The sequence below is a fragment of the Leptinotarsa decemlineata genome, unplaced genomic scaffold (assembly GCF_025532065.1).
Source record: "Leptinotarsa decemlineata unplaced genomic scaffold, Ldec_3_MD MMD2_tig00026307_RagTag_RagTag, whole genome shotgun sequence".
NCBI classification, from domain to species: Eukaryota; Metazoa; Arthropoda; class Insecta; order Coleoptera; family Chrysomelidae; genus Leptinotarsa; species Leptinotarsa decemlineata.
The window spans coordinates 9,736,011-9,757,117 of NW_027412681.1; the positions used below are offsets into that span (position 1 = coordinate 9,736,011).

Here is a 21,107-nt window from a genome sequence, read left to right on the forward strand (position 1 = left end):
AAAGGGTTATGAACATAGATGTGATGATGGAAGAATAGTCCGGGTAATGTCAGAATCAACAAATTTTTGTTTAGTTACGTCTTCCGTTCAAGTGTCCCTTATTGCGCTTGTCTATTTTGGGTGGTACAGTTCTTTGAAAAGAAACCCTGTCAACATGATTTTTAAACAGGAATTGCAGTGCCAGCAGCTCTTACTAAAATAGTGATACTCAATTGTTTATATGGCAATCCTCAAAAAGAGGAAGGAGAATATTATCAAAACTTTATAGTGTCTTTATAGTAGAGGTAATCAATGGCTTTGCCATTGATTACCAATGGCTTTGCCATTGATTACCTTCACTTCAAGTTTCTTACCTATAATTTCGTAAAAAGACTAACAAATTCTTGTCTATCACACATTTCTGTTAAGATATGATTGAACCCTATGAGTTCTCATAAAAAATGAAAAAGTATGACTGCGAGATGTAGTATCATGTAATTCACGCTGATTGATATTTTCTAATGTTTTCATACCAAAGACTATCAAATATTTGACTTATCTGTTCGGGATCAATGGTTTAAGAGATGAAGTTTTTGGAGAACACTTGATCTTAAATGATATAACTAGCAAAAAAAACTCGTCAGGAGATATTGATAAGTGAATTATTGTTAGACCATTTGCAAATCGAGTTGTATTATATACACCTATGGATGAAGGCGCAAGTATTTGATATATTTAATTTTGCTACCTTTCGAGTACGTGCCTGCTGCTTTCATCATGAAGGATCAAATCGTCGATTTACTATATTGCTGAGAATGCTATACAACTTAGAAGATGCAGCAAAATTTTGGAATTGTTCACTTTTCAGTTGGGGTTGACAAAATTTATTTCTGTCGAACATAAAAATCGATCAAATTGATACATCTTCAAGCTGTGTTCTATAAAGTATCATTTAAGATCATATTCTTTGAATAAATACTGGATTGGAGTGACACATGTATCTACGATTTCTTTGAGATGCTTGGTTTCCATCATAATTGTTCGAAATAATCATGATCATTTAAAAACATCTCAACGTTAGTGCCACATATATGTTATTCTGATGTGATACCAATTGATGTAAAGAAAGTTTTTTCCAAATGAACCTCGCAAAGTAATTTTTTTCATAAAAATTATATACATACAGGTCTTTTTGTAACTATATTTTTAACTATCGTTATCTCGAAAACAGGAATACCTACAACGTTGGTTGAATCAAACAAAAGTTTCCTATTTTGGGGAACTAGAATTATACCTCCACAGATCGAGAATATCAATAGACGTTTTTGAAACATTCGCCAAAAACTAGAATTGTCGAGTTCCATTTTTTGGCTCTACCACCTCCATTTAGAATGATATAAAAAACAGAACTTCCATTACTGTTTCATATTTGTTATAATCTAATGTGAACCAATTTATAATGCGACGTTTCGTTCATAAGATTTCATCACTATCTTTTTTCAAATAGGGTATATCTTTGAGTTTTTGACCCAAAATAGATTGGTCCCTACTTCTTTGAGGTAGCGAATATTCCAGATCTGGAAAAAAATTATTTCAGGTCTCCAAAATAGGAAAGTTTTGTCCAATTGAACCGACCCTGTAGGTCTTATCGTTTCCGAGATAGCAATACTACTATCAGCTAAAAAACGGTCTTCATTATATGAGTATATATTTTATTTACATATGAATAATTATGTACCAGCTTCAAGAAGTTTCTGATTTTGAATGATATGAAAAATTTAAATTTCAGGACTTTCGACGATTGTTTGTATTTATTACGCTACCCATCAGCTTTTTGATATTATATTTGAAATAAATTCATTAAAGGATTGTTCTGACGAAATCCAAATTAGAAGAGCATTATATTCATTTGAAAAAACACAACTTTGAGACTTCGTGTTTTTTCTCTTTATATTCAAGAATTTTTCTCTCCACTCCCACGTTTTTGCATATAAACGCTCTAGAAAAACTAATGCCATTTGCACAAAATTTTGCCAGCCCCTATATACTGCGGATGCATGCTACAAAACATTGATTGTGCCGCAAAAATTTCGAAACAATTTTTAACGCCCCATAAAAAATTGATGACCCTTTTTGCGCAATATTTCTACTCTCATTTTTAATATATTTGTAATGAATCGACAAAAGGATAAATGCAACTACTATACTTCAACCTGTGGTAAAAGTCCATTATATTCCGAAGTGAAGTGTAGTAGATTCGCGAAGCATAAAAACTTCAAAGCATGCAGGTTGATGAACAAAATAACGTCTGTTGATCATCATTGTGAGTTTTGAAATAGTCAAGCAAAGCAGTGATGTAAATGAAAAATAATTCCCCTGCTGAAATTCCAATAAATAGATACCCTCCTAAATTTATCAATGTACAGGGTAATATAAAATTGAAACTTTCTATGTTTTTTACCACTTTCATTTGTAACTAACGTTATTGCAGTTTCGTCTTAAAAGCATATTTTCAAATTTATATCTCCCTGCACTACATTCATCACTTTATTGATATGAAAGTTATAATCAAAACTTTATACTATATATTTTCAGTGCCATGATTCATTGAGTGACACATCTTCTGAAATGTCTCTTGTTTCTCTATCAACAAAAACAAAACTCACTTCAATTTGGGGAACCTGACAACAAACAACTACAATAAAAACGAAATTACCAATAATGACGTCTGCTATTTGCTTTACAAAAATTCAGTCGATTTTCTGAACCCTTCAAAGGATTCAGCCATCGACATTTTTTAGGAATTCGCTGTTGCTACTATGATCAGTTGGCAGGAGTGGTAGTAAAAACTCCATACTTGAAGTATCTGAAAAGAATTGGAACCTTGAGAGATCAGGTAATGAAGCTGGCTTTTTTCCATAGATCACTTCTCGATCCAGCACCTTGAAAAATGTTTGCGAAATATCTCCCACGCTAATATTGAAACGTGCCACTATTTTGCTGGAACTTTATTTCGTGGTAAACAATCATCATCAGTTTCTGGAATTCAGGTGATAAATTCATCTCCACATTCAAGAAACACTTCATTGTGAGATTTTCACTGAACAGTTCCACAAAACGCAACACATGTTTCGCTAAGCAATAGATTCCAAACAATAGCTTCTTCAGACATGACTACACAGTTATACAATGGTTTCTAAACAATAGCTACTTTAGGTGTGTATATACGGACACATAAACGCAACACGTGTTTTAATATAAAATAGCCTCCATCCAATAGCTTCGTTAGGCGTGTCTATGCAGAGCCGCCTGAAGGAGCTACTGTATAGAAGCTACAGATACGTATTGGAGTTTTGAAAAAAATCTGTTTTTTTTATGAAATAATTTTCAGGTAAACGCTTTCTCAGGCATTGGTTGGTCAAAGAAATCCAGTATTGCAAAGCAGAAAAAATCAAAGTCGTTTCCACAAATTATTATCACCCCCAGATGTTAGAACGGTAAAACTATCAATCAGTATATGTTTCCAATCTGTGACAAGGCAAGACGAATTGTTTGATGGAATCGGCCGAAACTGTGAGATTTTCACTGAACAGTTTTTTTTTAAATCCAACACCTGTTTCGCCAAACAATGGCTCCTTTTGTATGTAGCTTCTATACAATAACTCCTTCAGGCACGCCTAAAGAATCTATTGGATGGAAGCTATTGCCCCAAAATTTCTTGTTTCGTCACCTGTACTTTTTGACCTTTTCGCAGGTAATAATTTATTCCGCATTCGTAACTGGTACTACTGGGGCCATAAAAGTCCGTAAACCTAAATTCTTTTTAATGATTATTTACAATAATGTTATATTGATCAATAATCTACACTAATATTATGAAGAAGAAAGATTTGATTTTTTGTTTGAATTGAATAGGCTCCCAAACTACTGGAACTGGAACTATCTAACCTAGCGCAGGTGCAAAGATGAGGTGACGAAACCAGAACACCTTAAGCAGGTATGTTTTGCAGTTGACGAAACAAGAATAAAATGGGTCATAACAGGTAAAATTTCCCTAGGTGACGAAACACGAATAGACGAAACACGAAACTACCCTAAAAAAGCTACAGTTTTGAATCTATCGCATAGCAAAACACGTGTTGCATTTTTGTGAAACTGTTTAGTGAAAATCTCATAATCAAGTGTTTCTTGAATGTGAAGATGAATTTATCACCTGAATTCCAGAATGTGATGATGATTGTGTTTTCCGGCAGAATAGTTTCGTTTCAATATTAGCGTGGGAGAAATTTCGCGTACATTTTCTAAGCCGTTGGATCGACAAGTGATCTATTGGGAAAAGCCAGCTTTATAATCTGATCTCTTAAGGTTAAATTTCTTTTCAGATACCTTGAGTGGAGAGTTTTTACTACCAATCCTGCTAACTGGTAATAGTACCAACAGAAAAATGACAGAATTTCTGCAAAGCAAATGGCAGACGTCATTATTAGTAATTTCGTTTTTATTGTAGTTGTTTGTCAGCTCCCTCAAATCAAAATGACTTCTGTTTTTGTCTCAAATCCAAACGTTCTCTGTCAGTTTACAATGATAGAGAAACAAGAGACCTTTTAGAAGGTGTGTCACTCGATCAACCATTCCTCTGAAATTAAATAGAATGAAGTTTTGAATATTAATTTCATCAACTTGGTGAATTAAAAAAGGACTTTATTTATTGGGATTTCACCAGAAGAATCATTTTTCAGCTACATCACTGATTTGCATGATTATTTTAAAACTCACAATGATGATTAACAGAAGTTACATGCTTTGCAAAGTGATTTTTATACCTCGTTATCTGAAATTATTACTTTCCGTACGCTAACAGTAAGCCCCTTGAATAGACATCCGTTACGTCATTTATATTATGAAATAGCTGACAATCTTAATAGATCTTAACTTATATGAATGTACGAACAACGTTTGTTTGTACGAGTTGTTGTAATACAATAATTTGCTCACCAAATTCAATGCATATCGTTTGATTTACTCCCATTGTCATTAAAATTGAGTTCTTTTGAAGACGTAACACTAGATGCGAAAATCGTAAGACAACAATTGATAGTTATCAGTAAAAAAATTACTCATCCACATGTTCATGAGAAAACTACTTGAGTATTATTTTGAAACCATCTTGAATGAATTGAAATTAAAAAATTCAAGTTGTTCATTTCTATGGTTGTAATGAATACTGAAGTATTGGATTTGAGTGTCAAGATATATCTACAGATTCATGCAAAATTTTTCGTGGTCATTGAGGTAAGAATCTCACACCTCAAACATTCAACAACCTTAATGCTGACCAATCAACTTGAGTCTCTTTGATGTGTATTTTTTGCTGCCGTAGAGGATATTCCAGAACAAGGTCCACAGATACGATTCCAGAGTTACATATTCTGGCTCGCTGACTACAGGTTACTTGACCGGATCAGAAGGCTGACTTCATGCTGATGATTTGGTTCGAACACCGATAGCATTTTCCCGAAATGCGTCAGAGAAGATCCATTTCCCAAGCCACACATTCATGTTGCTTACTGACCTGACGAAGGAAGTCGCGAACTGATCGACAATCAGGCCTTGGTTAAGATTATTCTTCACGAAGAAATTCAAGCCTTGGGAGCAGAGCAATCACTCTTTGTCTGCCTCGCCGCGGGCCTGATTCGGGTTTTAGCGTCTCACGTTTACTGGCTCACATGAAAGATCGTTAACAAAATAAATTAACTAATTGGATTCATTAAGGAGCTGAATATATTTGGTTGAATTTGAATAGGTGTGATCCACAATGAACCCTCACGGGTAGTAGGAGGTCGGATATATCCTCTCACTTCGCACCTACTCTCTATCATTGACTTCGATCTGGATCTGAATTCTTCCAATAATATAATTCTGCTAGATCTCTCAGTGAGAAGGATCAACTGAATATAGTTCTACAGAAGGAAACCTAAATGTTTCACCGGTTGCTCCTCTTGACACTCGCCTTTATAACGAGTATATTGAGATTTCTGACAGCTCCAGATCAGGTCGAATAGTTTGTTCTCCCCCACATACTTATGTTCATGAGGTTTTAAGAGGAGTAACATACTCCAGTTTCATGAAAAATGTTGATCGATTTTCTGGACACCGTCAAGTTACCAATATTATCAAATACGCTTTGATATCATCTGAAAATTTAACATTTGTGTTCAATTTTTGAAATGAGGTTGTCTAAAAGGCATATATTTTTTTGCATTGATAACACAATATTGGGTTTTCATCATCAGTGAATTTTCAAAGTATTCAGATCAATATAAAGCAATATGGAGAAAGGATTTTCTCAAAAAGATGAACGTAGATAGTAGGTTAGGTTGGGTCCAAAGTGAGTGGGTCTATTCGACCCTCCACCGCAACCCGCAAGGGTTAATTGTGGCTCTCACCTATTCACACTCGACCATATAAACCCAGCTTCTGAACGGAGCTGATTAGTTTGTATGGTGAGAGATCAGATGACGAGAGTACGGCTCTGCCGAACTCTAAAAACCTGATTTGGTCCCCAGCGGGGCAGGCTCAAGTATATGCTCTGCAGTTTCATCGTTAATGAGGTAGTTGGATAGTCAAGGTGCAGGATTCCTACCTTGAAAACCGTGACAACTTTCCCATATGAGGGTTTTTTCACGTCAGCTATACCTTAGATTCAACCATGCAGGGCTTTTTCGCCTTTGGTTTTGGTGAATCATCACTTGAGCGCAAACGTTTGCTAACCTGCTGATGGGAGTTTGTTCCTCCACCTGAGACAGATTCTGCGTACGCCGCTCAAGAATTTTGTGCAAGGCGGTTTTGAAATATTCCCCGCTCTTGAGGAGACGACTCAGTCGTTTCCTGGCTGCACCACCAAACCTTTTTTTTAGGTTGAGTTATTGGATCAGGAGTTGGAGAGTTGAGAAGCTCTCGTTCCTGATCTAAATTCACAGGGGGATCAGTTGGAGTCGTGAGCTCGACATCCATCTCCTCTTCAGGATCCCTCCTGATCTAAATTTACAAGGAGGTCAGTTGGAGTCGTAAGCTTGACATCCATCTCCTCTGTAGACTCAGTGTCAGGAAGAATTTTTGAGTTTACTCTGTCCATAAAAGTCTCACGATTAGCTAGGGAAAGAAACTCAATCATGACAGAACCCCACATTACCGTGACAAGGCGATGCTACAACGTGGAGGCGCCCGGTACCTCGAAGGTTTCGTAGAGAGAGCTGATTGGCTCAGTCTCATTCATCCTCTCAGCACGGATACACACACCTTAGGATTATGCGTTCAAAAGTCATTCAGTTAGGAAATAACAGAACCACAATTGATTGTGTCATTCCCGTATCCAGCGGGGCTGCGTGGAACCAGGCATCCGAAGGTCGGTTTGCTCAACCCTCACATCTCAAGCCAATGCACTCGACAAAAACAGCGTACACAGTTGTTTAGGCAATGAAAGATGATCAAGGACAGCCAACCCGACATGTAGATAGTAACTGACGTAACATATTCAGTGAACCTGCGACAATATCAAAACAACGCGACGTATTATCAGGTCATTTTCATGTTCATCAATCAGAAAAATAATAGGTTGATACAAAAACACTGAAAATCTATTTTCCAGATACATACTACATACATGATAATTTCTACAATTCAATGACTGTAGAAAGTGAACATAGTCATCAGTTGATTTTGTTTTTGATTTTCAAAGAATAGAGCACTAGATCTACCACAATAGATCTATGTGCTCTACTCTGCATGATCGTTGACCACAGAAAACCAGGTAGTTTTCAGAGGTAATGCGAGGTAGTTACCAGAGCCGGTGAGCAGGTTCCCGACAGGTAGAGCATATGGTCTTCTTCGAAAGCAATGAAAAACTTGGCTCATCCAAGAAACTGACATTTGCCTCATTAAGTCAAGTGAGCTGAAATTGGAAACTGTGAGATCATGTTTTCAACTCTTTAGTCTACCTTAGTCGCATGATGGGTATAGTAGGTTCCTGACACCAGATGCAGGACCTATCACGAGACGCCTGAAACTTTCATGCATCTGGTATCAACATGTCTAACACGTTATTTCAGCACCCATTCACCGGCATAACGTGACATTAGGAATGCTATATTACAATCTTCGGTACTTTTCAGACACTCCGAGACACCAGTGTGACATTACGCTCTGAGGCATATTGAATCCTTTATGAAGAATGAGAAAACACCATTCCTATCCTGGTGCTGATGTGTCTGATTGAGTCCTTCTGGATCATTAATGTGGAGCGATAGTTGCCATGGAGTTTTCTGCTTTCGTGAATTGGAAATGGCAAAAATATCTGGAAAAAATCTGATTTACTCTCTAGGTTAATTTTTTGAACTCTGCAAATTACCGGACAAATGCGGCTAGGATTTTTGTCCACGATTCTTGAACCTAGTTGCACACTCTACGAATTTGTCGGATTTTCTAAGACAGAGCCTGATCAGCAACCCATTACAAGATTGAAAACCTATTGAGCGTCTGGAATCTTACGGAATATCTCTTTTTCGTTTTTATTTATTATCATTAGTGATAGGTACTGTTCAATTTTTAATGATATATGTATTTCATTTATTCAAAAAATGTTCTTATTATAATGAAAGAAATTATTTAAAATTAAAATAAATATTTATGGTGGGTCCAGAACATAGCATAATAGTTACAAAATCTTGAGTTTAAAATTGAGAAATGACTTCATTAGTTTGCTGTTTTGCAGTATTTTTCAATTTGACGAGTGTACTAATAATGAGTACTTCAAAATTGTTCATTCCTAACGATTCTCTTCATGAAAAACTTCGGAAATATTTTTCACGAACGGTTTCATCAACTTGCCCTGTTTGTCCGTACGGGTCAAATTTAGTAATTGAAGTTTGACCCCCTTCCTGTTGACAGATTGATCTGCTATCTGGTACACACATTGAGTTTTGATGATAATACAATTTAATGAATTATGTGTCACTGTAAATCCAAGATGACTTCAGTTATATTACATATTGTTTCACAACTAACTCAATATGGATATCAAATGACAGGGCGTGTCTAATACCATAGTAGTACACTATGAAAGAGATGCTAATCCAATATAATCTATTCAAAGAACTTTGTCAATTCGGAATCGGGATACAAGCATGAATCTGCCACCCAAGACAACATTTTGTGTCGTATCGAGGACTGTATGGCGTTGGGAAATGATACGTTGTTAGCGATAAACCACCCAGGTTAAAAGGTTGAAACGTATCGAGCACTGTGTTGCATTGGAGTGGATAAAAATTCAAAACTGAAAACTTGAAATTAAAATAATTGAAAAAAATATGTTAAAAGGTTTTATTGAAATAATAATAACAATAATAATATTGTAAATAATTCGGAAGGTCCAAGGTAGCAGTCATCACACCACCTTTCTTAGCAATCTATGCTATTGATCAGATAGAGAAATAATAAAATTGTTGTGCGTAGTATTTACATATTTACTCAGATTAAGCTACGCCCACTGATTTTATTATTTTTATCTGATCAATACCGTAGATTGCTGAGGAGAGTGGTATAATGACTGCTACCTAGGACCCTCCAAGTTATTCTTCAGTTTTTAGTACATTATCTGCATCATTATTATCTTTAATTTTTCAATAAATCCGTTGAAAATAAATTTTTCTTTTTCTTATTTTATTTCACCTTTTACACCATTGCTTAACGACATAGCTAGGTAATTAATGATATTTTGAAGCTTGGTTTGATAAAAAATCTTATCGTCAACATGTATACAGGGTGTTTCAAATTCGATCCACACCATTGGGATCTCGGGAACTGAAAGAGATACGAAGATAGTTGAATTAGGGCAAAGTTGCGCATTTACCCGACATTTAATATAACGTTGAGAAATTTCTGAAATTCCGCGTATATCCGGAGATATCTGGAAAAATATGAATTTCAGAAAGTGGTTTTTATTTTTTTCTGGCTCAATTTTTCGAAGGATTCGAAAATGAATTGCACTTCCACATTACCACTTTTTCTCTGCTACATAATGGTGTTTTCAGATTTGCTATCCGACGTTTAGTCTTCCGGCTACCAACATCAACTTTATTTTTTCTCATGGGCGCTACATTGGATTCTTTCTGTTTTGAATGGAACCAGATTCCATCTTTTCAATGATGTTTCATGAGTTATTATTCTCTCTCGAGAAATTGGAGATATTATTATCATAATAGGCTTTGACTTTGATGTTTCAATTTGACTTTCAATTTGTTACACTCAATGATATTTTGTAGTTGTATGAGTCATTGAATTTTTGTCGAAAATTGGCTTTCACGAATGAAGAAAACAGAGATATGATACAAATTTATTACAAATACCAAAGAAAGAGTGTTAAGACATCGGAAATGTATTTAAACTTGTATTCCGAAAGACGAAAACCACATCGAACTATGTTCAAGTTATTGGATCAAAATCTCACCGAGTTTGGACGTTTGGAAAGTTAATAAAAAAATACAAATTTAAATACATGTCCGATGTCCTAACACTGAATTTGTATTAAATTTGTATCATATCTCTTTTGTCTTCATTCGTGAAAGCCATTTTTCGCCAAAAATCCAATAACTTATACAATAACGAAATGTCACGTGAGTATAACAAATTGAAAGTCAAATTCAGATACATCAGAATCAAAACCTATTATGATAAGAATTAATTTTTTTCGATATCTTCAATTTTTCGAAAAAGAATGAATACGTATGATACATCATTGAAAAAGTAAAATCTGGTTCTATTCAAAACAGAAAGAATCTAATGTTCCTCCTATAAGAAAAAATAAAATTGAAGATGATGGCCGGAAGATGAAACGTTGGATAGCAAATCCGAAAACACCATTATGTAAGGAAAAAGTGAAAATGCAAGTCATTTTCGAATCCTTCAAAAAGTAAAGCCAGAAAAAAATAAAAACCATTTTCCGAAATTTCAGTTTTTTCCGGATATCTCCGGAGAAACTCGAAATTCCAGAATTTTGTCGACGGCATATTGTTAGTCAGGTAAATGCGCAACTTTGCCCCAATTCAACCATCTTCGTATCTCTCATAGTTTTTGAGATCCCAATGGTGAGGATCGAATTTGAAACACCCTGTATAGCAGCGACCATTCCCTTTATCATACAAATGGACTGGTTGACTTGGTGTTTCAGGTGCATATCCTGCAGGAACGTTATTATCGTATTTTTTCGTTTATAACAATGACTAATAAATATATTAGTCGACTTCTAATAAGAAGTCGGATATTATTATTGCAATACATTATCACTTGGAAAAAATGTGGTTCATTCAGTATTATCCCATTCATTATTAGGCCCAGGGAAAATAACATTTTTCTGCCTGCGATCAATTCTGTTCCCGGAGATTTTCAGAGGAAATTTCTTTTTTCTTTCGTTTAAAAAAATCTGTTTAAAATCTGTTTTTCCGTTGAAATAAATCATTCGAATATTGCCTGAAAATGTTGAATCAACTTCAAATCAGCACACCCCATTTATTAGCTTATTTATATTAGGTCGACCATATTCGCGAATAGGTTTATCTTGTTTGAATAAACCGATTTCACTTTCAACGATCGCTTGGCCTACTATCCTACATTTACGGACAAAACATCTGAACAAAATGAAAATGAAAGTCGTTCACATCGTGCAATACACTTCGAATTCTGATTATTCATTTCTCGAAATACATTTTTGGATATTTATGTTATTTTTATTAGTGTTCCATTCGAATCTCCAATTGTAATTTCTGTTGGATAACATAAATGATTCTCAAGTTGGTAGTTAAAATTTTAATTAGGTGATCTAAGAGGTCTTTTCCAATTTAGCGGTTTCTGACATTATTGAATATCGAATATATTTCTCTGATTGATTCGGCCGTTACGCTAGTTGCACACACACCGATTGTGGACGGCCGATTTTATACCGGTCGTCCAAATTCCAATAGTGAGCCACATGTAGGAACGGGACACATACCTACCGGTGATCGACGCCGATCACCGGTCGGCGTGTGTGCCAGGTCCCGTACCCACACGTGGTTCACTATTGGAATTTGGACGACCGGTATAAAATCGGCCGTCCAAAATCGGTGTGTGTGCATTTAGCGTTACATGATGAAGATCCATACTAATTTCATGAACTGCAACTCACGATTTGATCTCCAACTTGAAAAATATATCCCGACATGTTTAGCTAACACAGTAGCTTCTTCAACAGTTGTTTGAATACTACAAGTTGCTTCTTACGCTAAAATTTATATACCACAGGTAACTACAATTAGGACTACCTCTATCAAAAATTATTTTCAGTTCAACAACAATATTTATTCCTCTTCAGAAGGTTTAATTATGGGAAATCCGTTACGCTAGTTGCACACACACCGATTTAGGACGGCCAGTATAAAATCGGGCAATATTTTGGTAGCGGGTGCTTGCAGACTCACCGGATTTTTACCGGTCACCCATTGAAATCGTAATTAGCACGCACTACTGAAACTAAGTTAATACGTAGTAGCTACAATTTCACCGAGCAGTCGAGACTGGAATGGTCGGTTAAAAACCGGTGAGTATCCAAGAGTGTATTTAGTCATATACGCCACTACTTCCCGGTACTGCCGGCGATACAGTGGCAGTGGACGGCTGCTCACCGGTATTTTACCGGCGACGATCACCGGTCGGCGTGTGTGCCACTTACTTGCAGAAATTTTCATGGACAACCTAGAGAAATCGATTTTTAAACATCCTTTGATTGAGAATTTCTTGTATTGGCATAGATATGTGGTATATTTTACGGATACTAAGAGACAATTAGATACTTTTCATAGGGATATTAACAAAATTCATGAAAACATTAAATTCACTATTCTAGAAGCAAACAACTCAATCAATTTCTTGGACTTAACAATTACTAGAATGAACAACAAACATGATTTTTCAATATATCACAAACCGTTCTATATGGATATTACTATACATTACGATTCTACCCATCCATATCAACACAAAGTAGCAGCTTATAATAGCATGATTCACAGATTAGTCAATGTTCCTCTTTCAATAGATGATTTTAATAAAGAACTTGATATCATCAAGCTAATTGCAGTAAACAATGGGTTTAAATCCGAATTAATAAACAAAATACTATCAAAAAAATTCTACGCAAAAGCGATTCGAGATGTTTTTCTAATTGATGAGTTAGATGATCAAAATTATAGAGCTTCAACGTATTTTGGACAACAACGGTAAAAGTGGCTTCATTTTTGAGGAAACGAGATATTAAAATTGCACATAGAACAAGTAAGTTGGGACAGCTAGTTAAAAATAATTAAGAAAAATATCCAAATTCGAAAAATCAGGAGTATATAAATTAAAGTGTAGACATGTATTGGTCAAACTGGCAGAACATTTAAGAATCGAGTCCAGGACATCATATGATCTATGTAAATAAAAAAACAAGTTCAACATATTCAAATCATCTTTCAGAAGAAAATCATATCATTAAGGAAGAGTTCGAAATTTTACACATAGAAAATAAAAGTTTGGAACTGATTTATTTGGAAGCAATGGAAATTATCAAACTTTAAAATTCAAATATTTTAATGAGTGACCAACTGGATTTGAATAGATCACAATTATTGAACTTGTTTTCATAAAAAACATGAGGAAGTATAATATATTATTATTGATGTAGAAGTGAGGCAATATGCTTCAGGTAATCATAATTGAAGAGGTACCTCAGGTATATGAGAATTGTATAGGTTTAGGTAATTTGATGGAGGTAGTCCAAATTGTAGTTACCTGGAGTATATGAATATTAGCGCAAGAAGCAACTTGTAGGATTCAAATCACTGTTGATGAAGCTACAGTGTTAGCAGAACATATGATTTATTTTTCAAATAAAGTTTGTGTGGATCAAATCGTGAGTTCTAGTTTATGAAATATCGAATATATCGATGCAATAAAAATATTTATTTCTGCCATAGTGCGGCAAGACGGAATGATTTTAAGATTCGAGAGTAGAGAGGACATCATTCCACCAAGGACTCCAATAATCAGAACAACCTTCTTGACAGAGTGATCTGGATAGAGTCTGCGGAGTTCGAAGAGAAAATCTCCATATTTCATCCGTTTTTCCTCCTCTTTTCGGACGATATTCGTCACGTCAGGAGCAGAAAACTCCATGACAAATATCGTCTTGCTCTGGTGGTCCAGAAGGACTACATCAGGCTTATTAGCTTGTATATGGATATTTTTTTTTCCACCGTAGTGTGCGTTGGTCAGGCTCTATCCCCCGAAGCCCCGATACATTCGGGAGGACGCGCCAGCATTATTAACCAATGACCACTCCCCACACCGTGGGGTAAGTGATCATTGGGTCCGAGATTCATGTGCCCTGAGCAAACGCAGTGAGCCAAGAATGACAGCCTTCTGCATCTGTGCGGCTAAGATTTCTGCCTTAGTGCGGCAAGCCGGTATGGTTTTAAGATTCGAGAGTAGAGAGGACATCAAAATAGCTACGTGCATCTATTTTAACATTTCAGAGAATAAGCTTCTACTGAAAGTTATGCTTCTGTTGAGTAATAAATTATTATCGGATCTCTGCTCTGATAAAATGTTGAATAATAATTTAAATAAAAACCTTAAGAAATTTCGCATTCTTGAGAAGATTATATAATGAAAGTTCAGAAATGTTTTTTATTTTGTTCATTATAATTTTTTTAAATGAAAAACTTCATAAATAATAGAGAAATGAGGGGAAAATTATGGTTTATCTTTCAATTTCAAAGTTCTTTTATAAACAATTTTGTTGCAATGAAAAAAAATTCTTTAACATTTTTTCGATTGTTGATAATGGTTTTTTGAATAAACATACTTCAAGTAATTAATTGAGAAAAACAAATTCTTAGGAAAATCATTATTGAAAAAACTTATCCATAATTTGATTATGATTAAGAATTAAGGATTATTCTTATAATTTTTTTCCTGAAAGTGAATGTAATAATAAGAACTGCAATATGCTACAAAATAAACAAAATCCATGTTTTTTATTACGTTTTGATAGAACACGACAGCAGCTACGTGATTAGTTGTGTAACAAACGGGTGTAACTTTTAAACAGTTAGAGATACAATGATGGACATTCAAGATACATCGATATTTTGAATAAGGTAATCATTTATAATCATGATTTCTTTATTTTGATACATATAGCTGTTCCAACTTCCAGAAAAATATTGAAAGAATAACCCTAAATTGTTTTAACAATTTCTTTACCTTGATATACAATTGAATTATGGATAGAACAATTTTTTTAATGGTGTTGTAAAACACAATCAATGATTTTTAGAAGAAATGTTTTTCTCAATCAGTTATTTAGAGTAAGTATAGAAATTTAACATTTTTAGTGAAAATTTTTCAATTTTTTTCATAGAACCATCAGAAAATCCCCCAAATTCTATTTGAAAACTACTTTTTTCATGAAGAAAACAATCTGACAGGTACCTTTCGAACTTTTGAAGTAACTATTGTAACTGTTCATAATTATTTTTGGAATTTTTTTCATTTTATTGCATATAGCTGTTCCTAAATTCTAAATTGTTTGTTACAAATTTTTTCCTCAATATACAATTGAGTTATGTATAGAACATTTTTTTTAATCGTGTTGAGAAACACAATTAATTATTTTCAGTAAAACTTTTTTTCTAAATAGTAATTTGAAGTATGTAAATGAAAAAACAATTAAAACTTATTTTTGTTGAAAATTTTTTCAATCACAATTTTTTTATACAACTTTCAGAAAATTCCTTAAAATCCTTTCGAAAAATACTTTTTTCATGGAAAAAACAATCTGATATATAGGTATCAAAATTTAAAAAAATGTGTGTTGAGAAACATAATAATTTTTAGAAGATTATTTTTTCTAATTAGTTATTTAATGTATGTGAATAAAAAAATATTATCAATAATGAAAACTTATTTTTGGTAAAAATTTTTCATTCATAATTTTTTCATACTTTATACTTCATATATATAAATTCTCCAAAACCCCTCTGAAAAATACTTGTTTCCATGTAAAAAACAAATCTGACAAATATCAAAATATTTAAAAAATGTGGAACGCTTCACGATTTTGCGTGTCATCCTTGCGCAGGGGCCATGCTAATCTTCTCTGTATCGTTCCAATTTTAGTATATGTACCGCCGAAGCGAGTACACAAGAATACTTTCAGTTCAGGTATATATAGGTAATCTGTCTGAGTTACTATCGGCAAGATGTAACAATTGATCAATATTTGAAAGTATCTTTGGTTATTTTTCATCGATTACATTTTCAAAAGTTTTTTAAAACAATGTATTCAATGCAGTTCAATTTGATTGACGTAAAGCAAAAACTTTTTATTAGAAATTAAACAACCAACATAACCAAGCATTGCTTCTATTTGTGGCGACATCTGTCTGTCAGTAGTAACACTATCTGAAGTGTTGGGACATAGTATGAAGATAAGTATAAAGATATATGTTTATTCAATGGTTGAGATGGGGATGTTGAATGAAAAAAAAGGTTCTTCAAACTTAATTGTATGTGTAGAAAATTGATAAAATGACTAGTTTATTTGAAGGAACAACTTTTTATCATCCCGGTCCTCAATAGTGAGTTATAGTCAATAGTTTTGATATTTTACCTGGATGTAATAAGTAATTGGTGAACCAATTTAACCCTCACAAAAGTTCATAAGTTCAAAATGGATACATGCACTATTTTGTAATATTGTTGTTGACTTCTGTATTTGTTTTCTTTATCCTTTATCGGCGTCCCCTGGTATAGAAAAAAGTATTGCCCCACATTAATTGTAGAGATATATTCTAAATATTCGTCAGCTCATGAAAATGTATCGACTATACCTGGTATAATCGTCACGCAGCATTCAATAATTTACCGTTTATTAAAAGTATTAAACTAACCAGCTGTCGAACATCGACTTACGTAACATCGATCTGTGGCACGCATATCAAAGTCTGCTGATGACAAAACGAAAGAATGAGATGTTGCTTCAAGGTCCTTCCAGTTCATGCAAGATTGCTCATTCTCAGTGAAAGTTGGGAAAAGTTTTGTTGGTCATATTGGTATGTGCTGGTGTGTGGGATCAACACGTGATGATATCGTGAAAATGAGCTAAAACTCTTTTTCAGCATATATAAAATTGAAAAATTTAGGATGTGAAAAATGATTTTCGGAAATATTTCAATAAGTGTAAAGAATTGAGAAAAAAGAAGATCCCTGCAGCGGAAGAAATTTCACCTCCATCTCTATCACTTATAATTTTGATATTAATCCATTACAAATCAATAAGGATAAGGGTGTATTCTGAATACTATAGAAAATCGATTGTCGTCAGAAAAAAAATTAAAGTGAATTATGGAAAAAGCTGAGTAATATGCACATTGAATTGAAAAGGAGTGTAATATTTATAAGAAAGTAATACAAATCATGAAATTATGAAACAACAAAAATTAATTGCCGCTCCGGGGCGACTTCATTGATTCCAGTGACGCATTTGCTTTTTCAGCTGTAGCAAAATCCTGAAAATCCTGCAGCTGCAGCCAATGTCCTCTCTTTCGAAAAACAAAATGTAGGGTATCTCCAGAGGCTCCAATGAATTCAAGACATCGCCAGAACACTTAGTGACACGACTATCGTCAAATTTAAACCAGTATGTTTCGTCTTTGACCAATGGGTAATGATGGCCAGATTCAACGCCAGAACCAAAGTGAACGATGACTGCATGAATATTATAATAGTGATCTGCTAGATTGAAATGTTCATCTATTTCAAACCTTCGAAAGAGTTTTTTGCTTCCGTAGGAGGTTGAGTCTTATTTGAAGATCATCAGTGTTATTACTAGATTGACTGGTGTCTCAGCTATACTTGTTTTCTTATAATAGTCAGTCAGTTTGACGCATGTTTGGCAATACAGTTGATCACCCGTTAAAAGTTCCATTTTCAGATGATTTAACAATAAACTTTGCACGGACCGTTTATCAGTTATATTAGGAAACGCTAGTTGAAGTTTCAGAAAATCACATTCGTTTTTGCTACCTCTTGAACATTTACTACGAAGTAAACAAGTTAGGATTTTTCCAGCAAAAGATCTACAAACACAAAACGAGATAGACTGTATGGAATCATTCAATCCAGAACGGTCAGGAGTATTGATTCTGCTATTTTTTGCTCACGAAGAGTATTCACCAAGAACTCCAAGAATTCGGAGCAATTCTCTTGTTGTCCTAACGAGTATCTAGTGGCCTTCAAAGACTCCAGGAAATCGCTTGATGGAAGAGATGGTACATTCTCACGAAACTGCAACTGCATGAATAATTGTTTGAGTTTGGTGAATAAGTAGAAAACATTCTCGTTCATCGTTGAAACCTCGTTTTTGAAATTCTTCGTCATGAACAACACTTCTGAAATGCTATTCATGTAGCAAGTGTTTCCTTAATTATCTCATCCAATTTTCTCCTCAACATTTTCAGAACAACTGTCTACTGATTCGTAGGGAAGAACTTTTTCCACAGAATCTGTATCAGAACCATTTCTCAAGCTGCAATCGATTGTTTTAAGTGATGAAGGGTTTTGTAGAAGGATCGATTCGGCTCTTACTTCATAAAGCTCTTCCACTGAAAGGTAACCAGAACCACGAGGACTGCAGCTCAAATTTGGAGGGCAAGAATGACCTAAGTCCATTGACCGCACTGAAAAAGAAGAAGGTTGTATCAATCACTAAATAATTATTAATTGACAACATTTCACCTGACTAGCGTCTCCATTAAAAACCACAAAAAATGATTGAATAATTTTTCAAAAGTGTTTTGCTAGGTAGAGGTCTTTTTATCCATGTACATGATAAGATCACGTTAATAAAATTTGAAAAATTTTAATATTTTGTTTATTATAATTTTTTATAGTAACAATAAATAAATAAAAGACGTATTTTTGTATTTAAAGAAGACAATTGCTTATGAACAAATAGACTATGTGAGTATTAGAAAAAAATCGTTTAATGATTCAATCTACTATCGATGCAGTTGTTCATCTGAAAATAATGTGGTCATTCATCTATTCATTTATTTTCTTGCAATTTGTCCCAAATTTTCATGTTCAAATTTTCCACTATTATTCGGTTATATTTGTGATAATTTTATTTACTTTTGATTTGAATCGCAAACTATTGTTATGAATCACATTATTATTTTTGAAAATAGTGTGAGGTCGAATAGGGTTTGGAATATTTTTTCGAATATGAGTAATAGGGAAATTTGTTTAACCTGAATTACAAAAATCAAAATGAATGATAAAAATATCAATAATAATAAAATCATAAATTGATGGATGTAGCCGTTACTACGTGGTAGGAAATCATAATGAATAGAGAAATGAAAATTTCTATGTTTTTTACCACTTTCATTTGTAACTAACGTTACTGCAGTTTCGTCCTATTCGGACAGTTTATTGTATAAGATTGAAAATGTTAGTGAAGGACGAAACTGCAGTAACGTTAGTTACAAATAATAATAAAAACAGTGTTTCATTATCAACGACATTTTCTAAAAGGTATTTGCGTTATTTATCATGCTAGAAGTGGAGCAATAACAAAAAAATGTCAAAAATGCCTTTTTTTTATAAACAATTTCAAATAACAATTAATCAAATTTGTAGCTGTTATACAAATTTGCTGAAGAGCTAATTTGAAAAATCTATCAGTTTTTCATTGAAAGTATTTAAAGTATATTTTTATAAAATATTTTGAATAGTTTCAAAGTTATATCAATTTTTTTCGAAAGTTTGGAATGTATGTTTGTTTTCTAAATTTTCATCAGTTTGGAAAAAAATGTATTTTATCAAAATGTTCAGTTGATAATTATAGAGGAATATCGATTATGATTTTGAAACAGAAAAAAAATTCTGAACTAATTATTTGAACATTTGGAATTTAAAAAATTGATTATAGAAAATCAAAAATTGTTAAGAAAAATATTTTTTTGGGAAATTATTATATTATGAAGACAACACAATGATGATTTTTTTAACATTCACAAAGTGCATTTGTTTATTGAATGTCTTTGATAGAAAAATGAAAATATCATAATGGATGTAAAAAAATGTAACACTATGTTGATTATTCATTTTTTGTTACTATAAAATTATAATAAACGAAGTATTGAATTTCATAACGTGATCTCATTGAGTACACTGATAAAAAGAGCTCCAGGAAGCGAAATATTTTTGAAAAGTCAAGTAAACTATTGTTTATTGATAATTACCTAGCTTTTTCAATAATTCACTTTGAAATGTTTCCCTAACGAGAATCAATTCTTTATAGTGTTCAGAATACACCCTAATTTCTATGAATTTTCAAATTGATATTCAATGGTTGAAAAAAATTATTTTTATGAAGTACTAGCTTTGAATGCCGCATCAGCATCCCCAAATTATGAATTATAGACATATAGAGTTTCGGTAGATGAAACTTCCTTTTAAAATTTCCTTTTCTTCAAGGAACTCCTTTCAAACATTCTAATTCCTCATAATTTTTGAAATATTTGCAAAAACCTAAATACCCTTCTTTTACAACTTAATTTTTTTACAAATTTTGCAAATTTTCATGTGCCAAAAAACTGATTTAACACATTTTTCTAGATATCATTCCGGATCGAATGTGTCATTGCACGTATCTCTATTTTTCATCATTTTCAACTATGAGCTAGACTAATATAACAATCTTTCAAAGTGAACAATTTGTTCATATCAGAAAAAGAAATCGAAAGCATCTGAAATACTGAAAAAACATGATAGATAATAAATAATAGAAAATTGGTCTATTTCAAGAAATAATAATTTCTTGGTAAAAGCTCATTAGCTTCCACTTCTCCACCTTAACACAAAAAAAAATGTGTAAAATCTTCCAAAGTAAGGAAGAAAGTAACTTCTTAGCATGAGCTACACATCTATAATATAAAGAAGGTGTTCTTTCTTCCTCTGAAAATTTTAGCACATTTCTTGTTTTA

General features: G+C 33.5%; 1 protein-coding gene and 1 non-coding gene across 3 annotated transcripts in view; one reads left to right on the plus strand and one right to left on the minus strand.

The window, feature by feature from the left end:
- Positions 1–21,107, plus strand: part of LOC141485055 (uncharacterized) — a 143,150-nt gene that overhangs the window by 79,637 nt on the left and 42,406 nt on the right. The window lies entirely within an intron of this gene.
- Positions 16,151–16,257, minus strand: LOC111516741 (U6 spliceosomal RNA). The gene has a single exon (XR_002723723.1). It is a non-coding gene; the product is annotated as a U6 spliceosomal RNA (small nuclear RNA).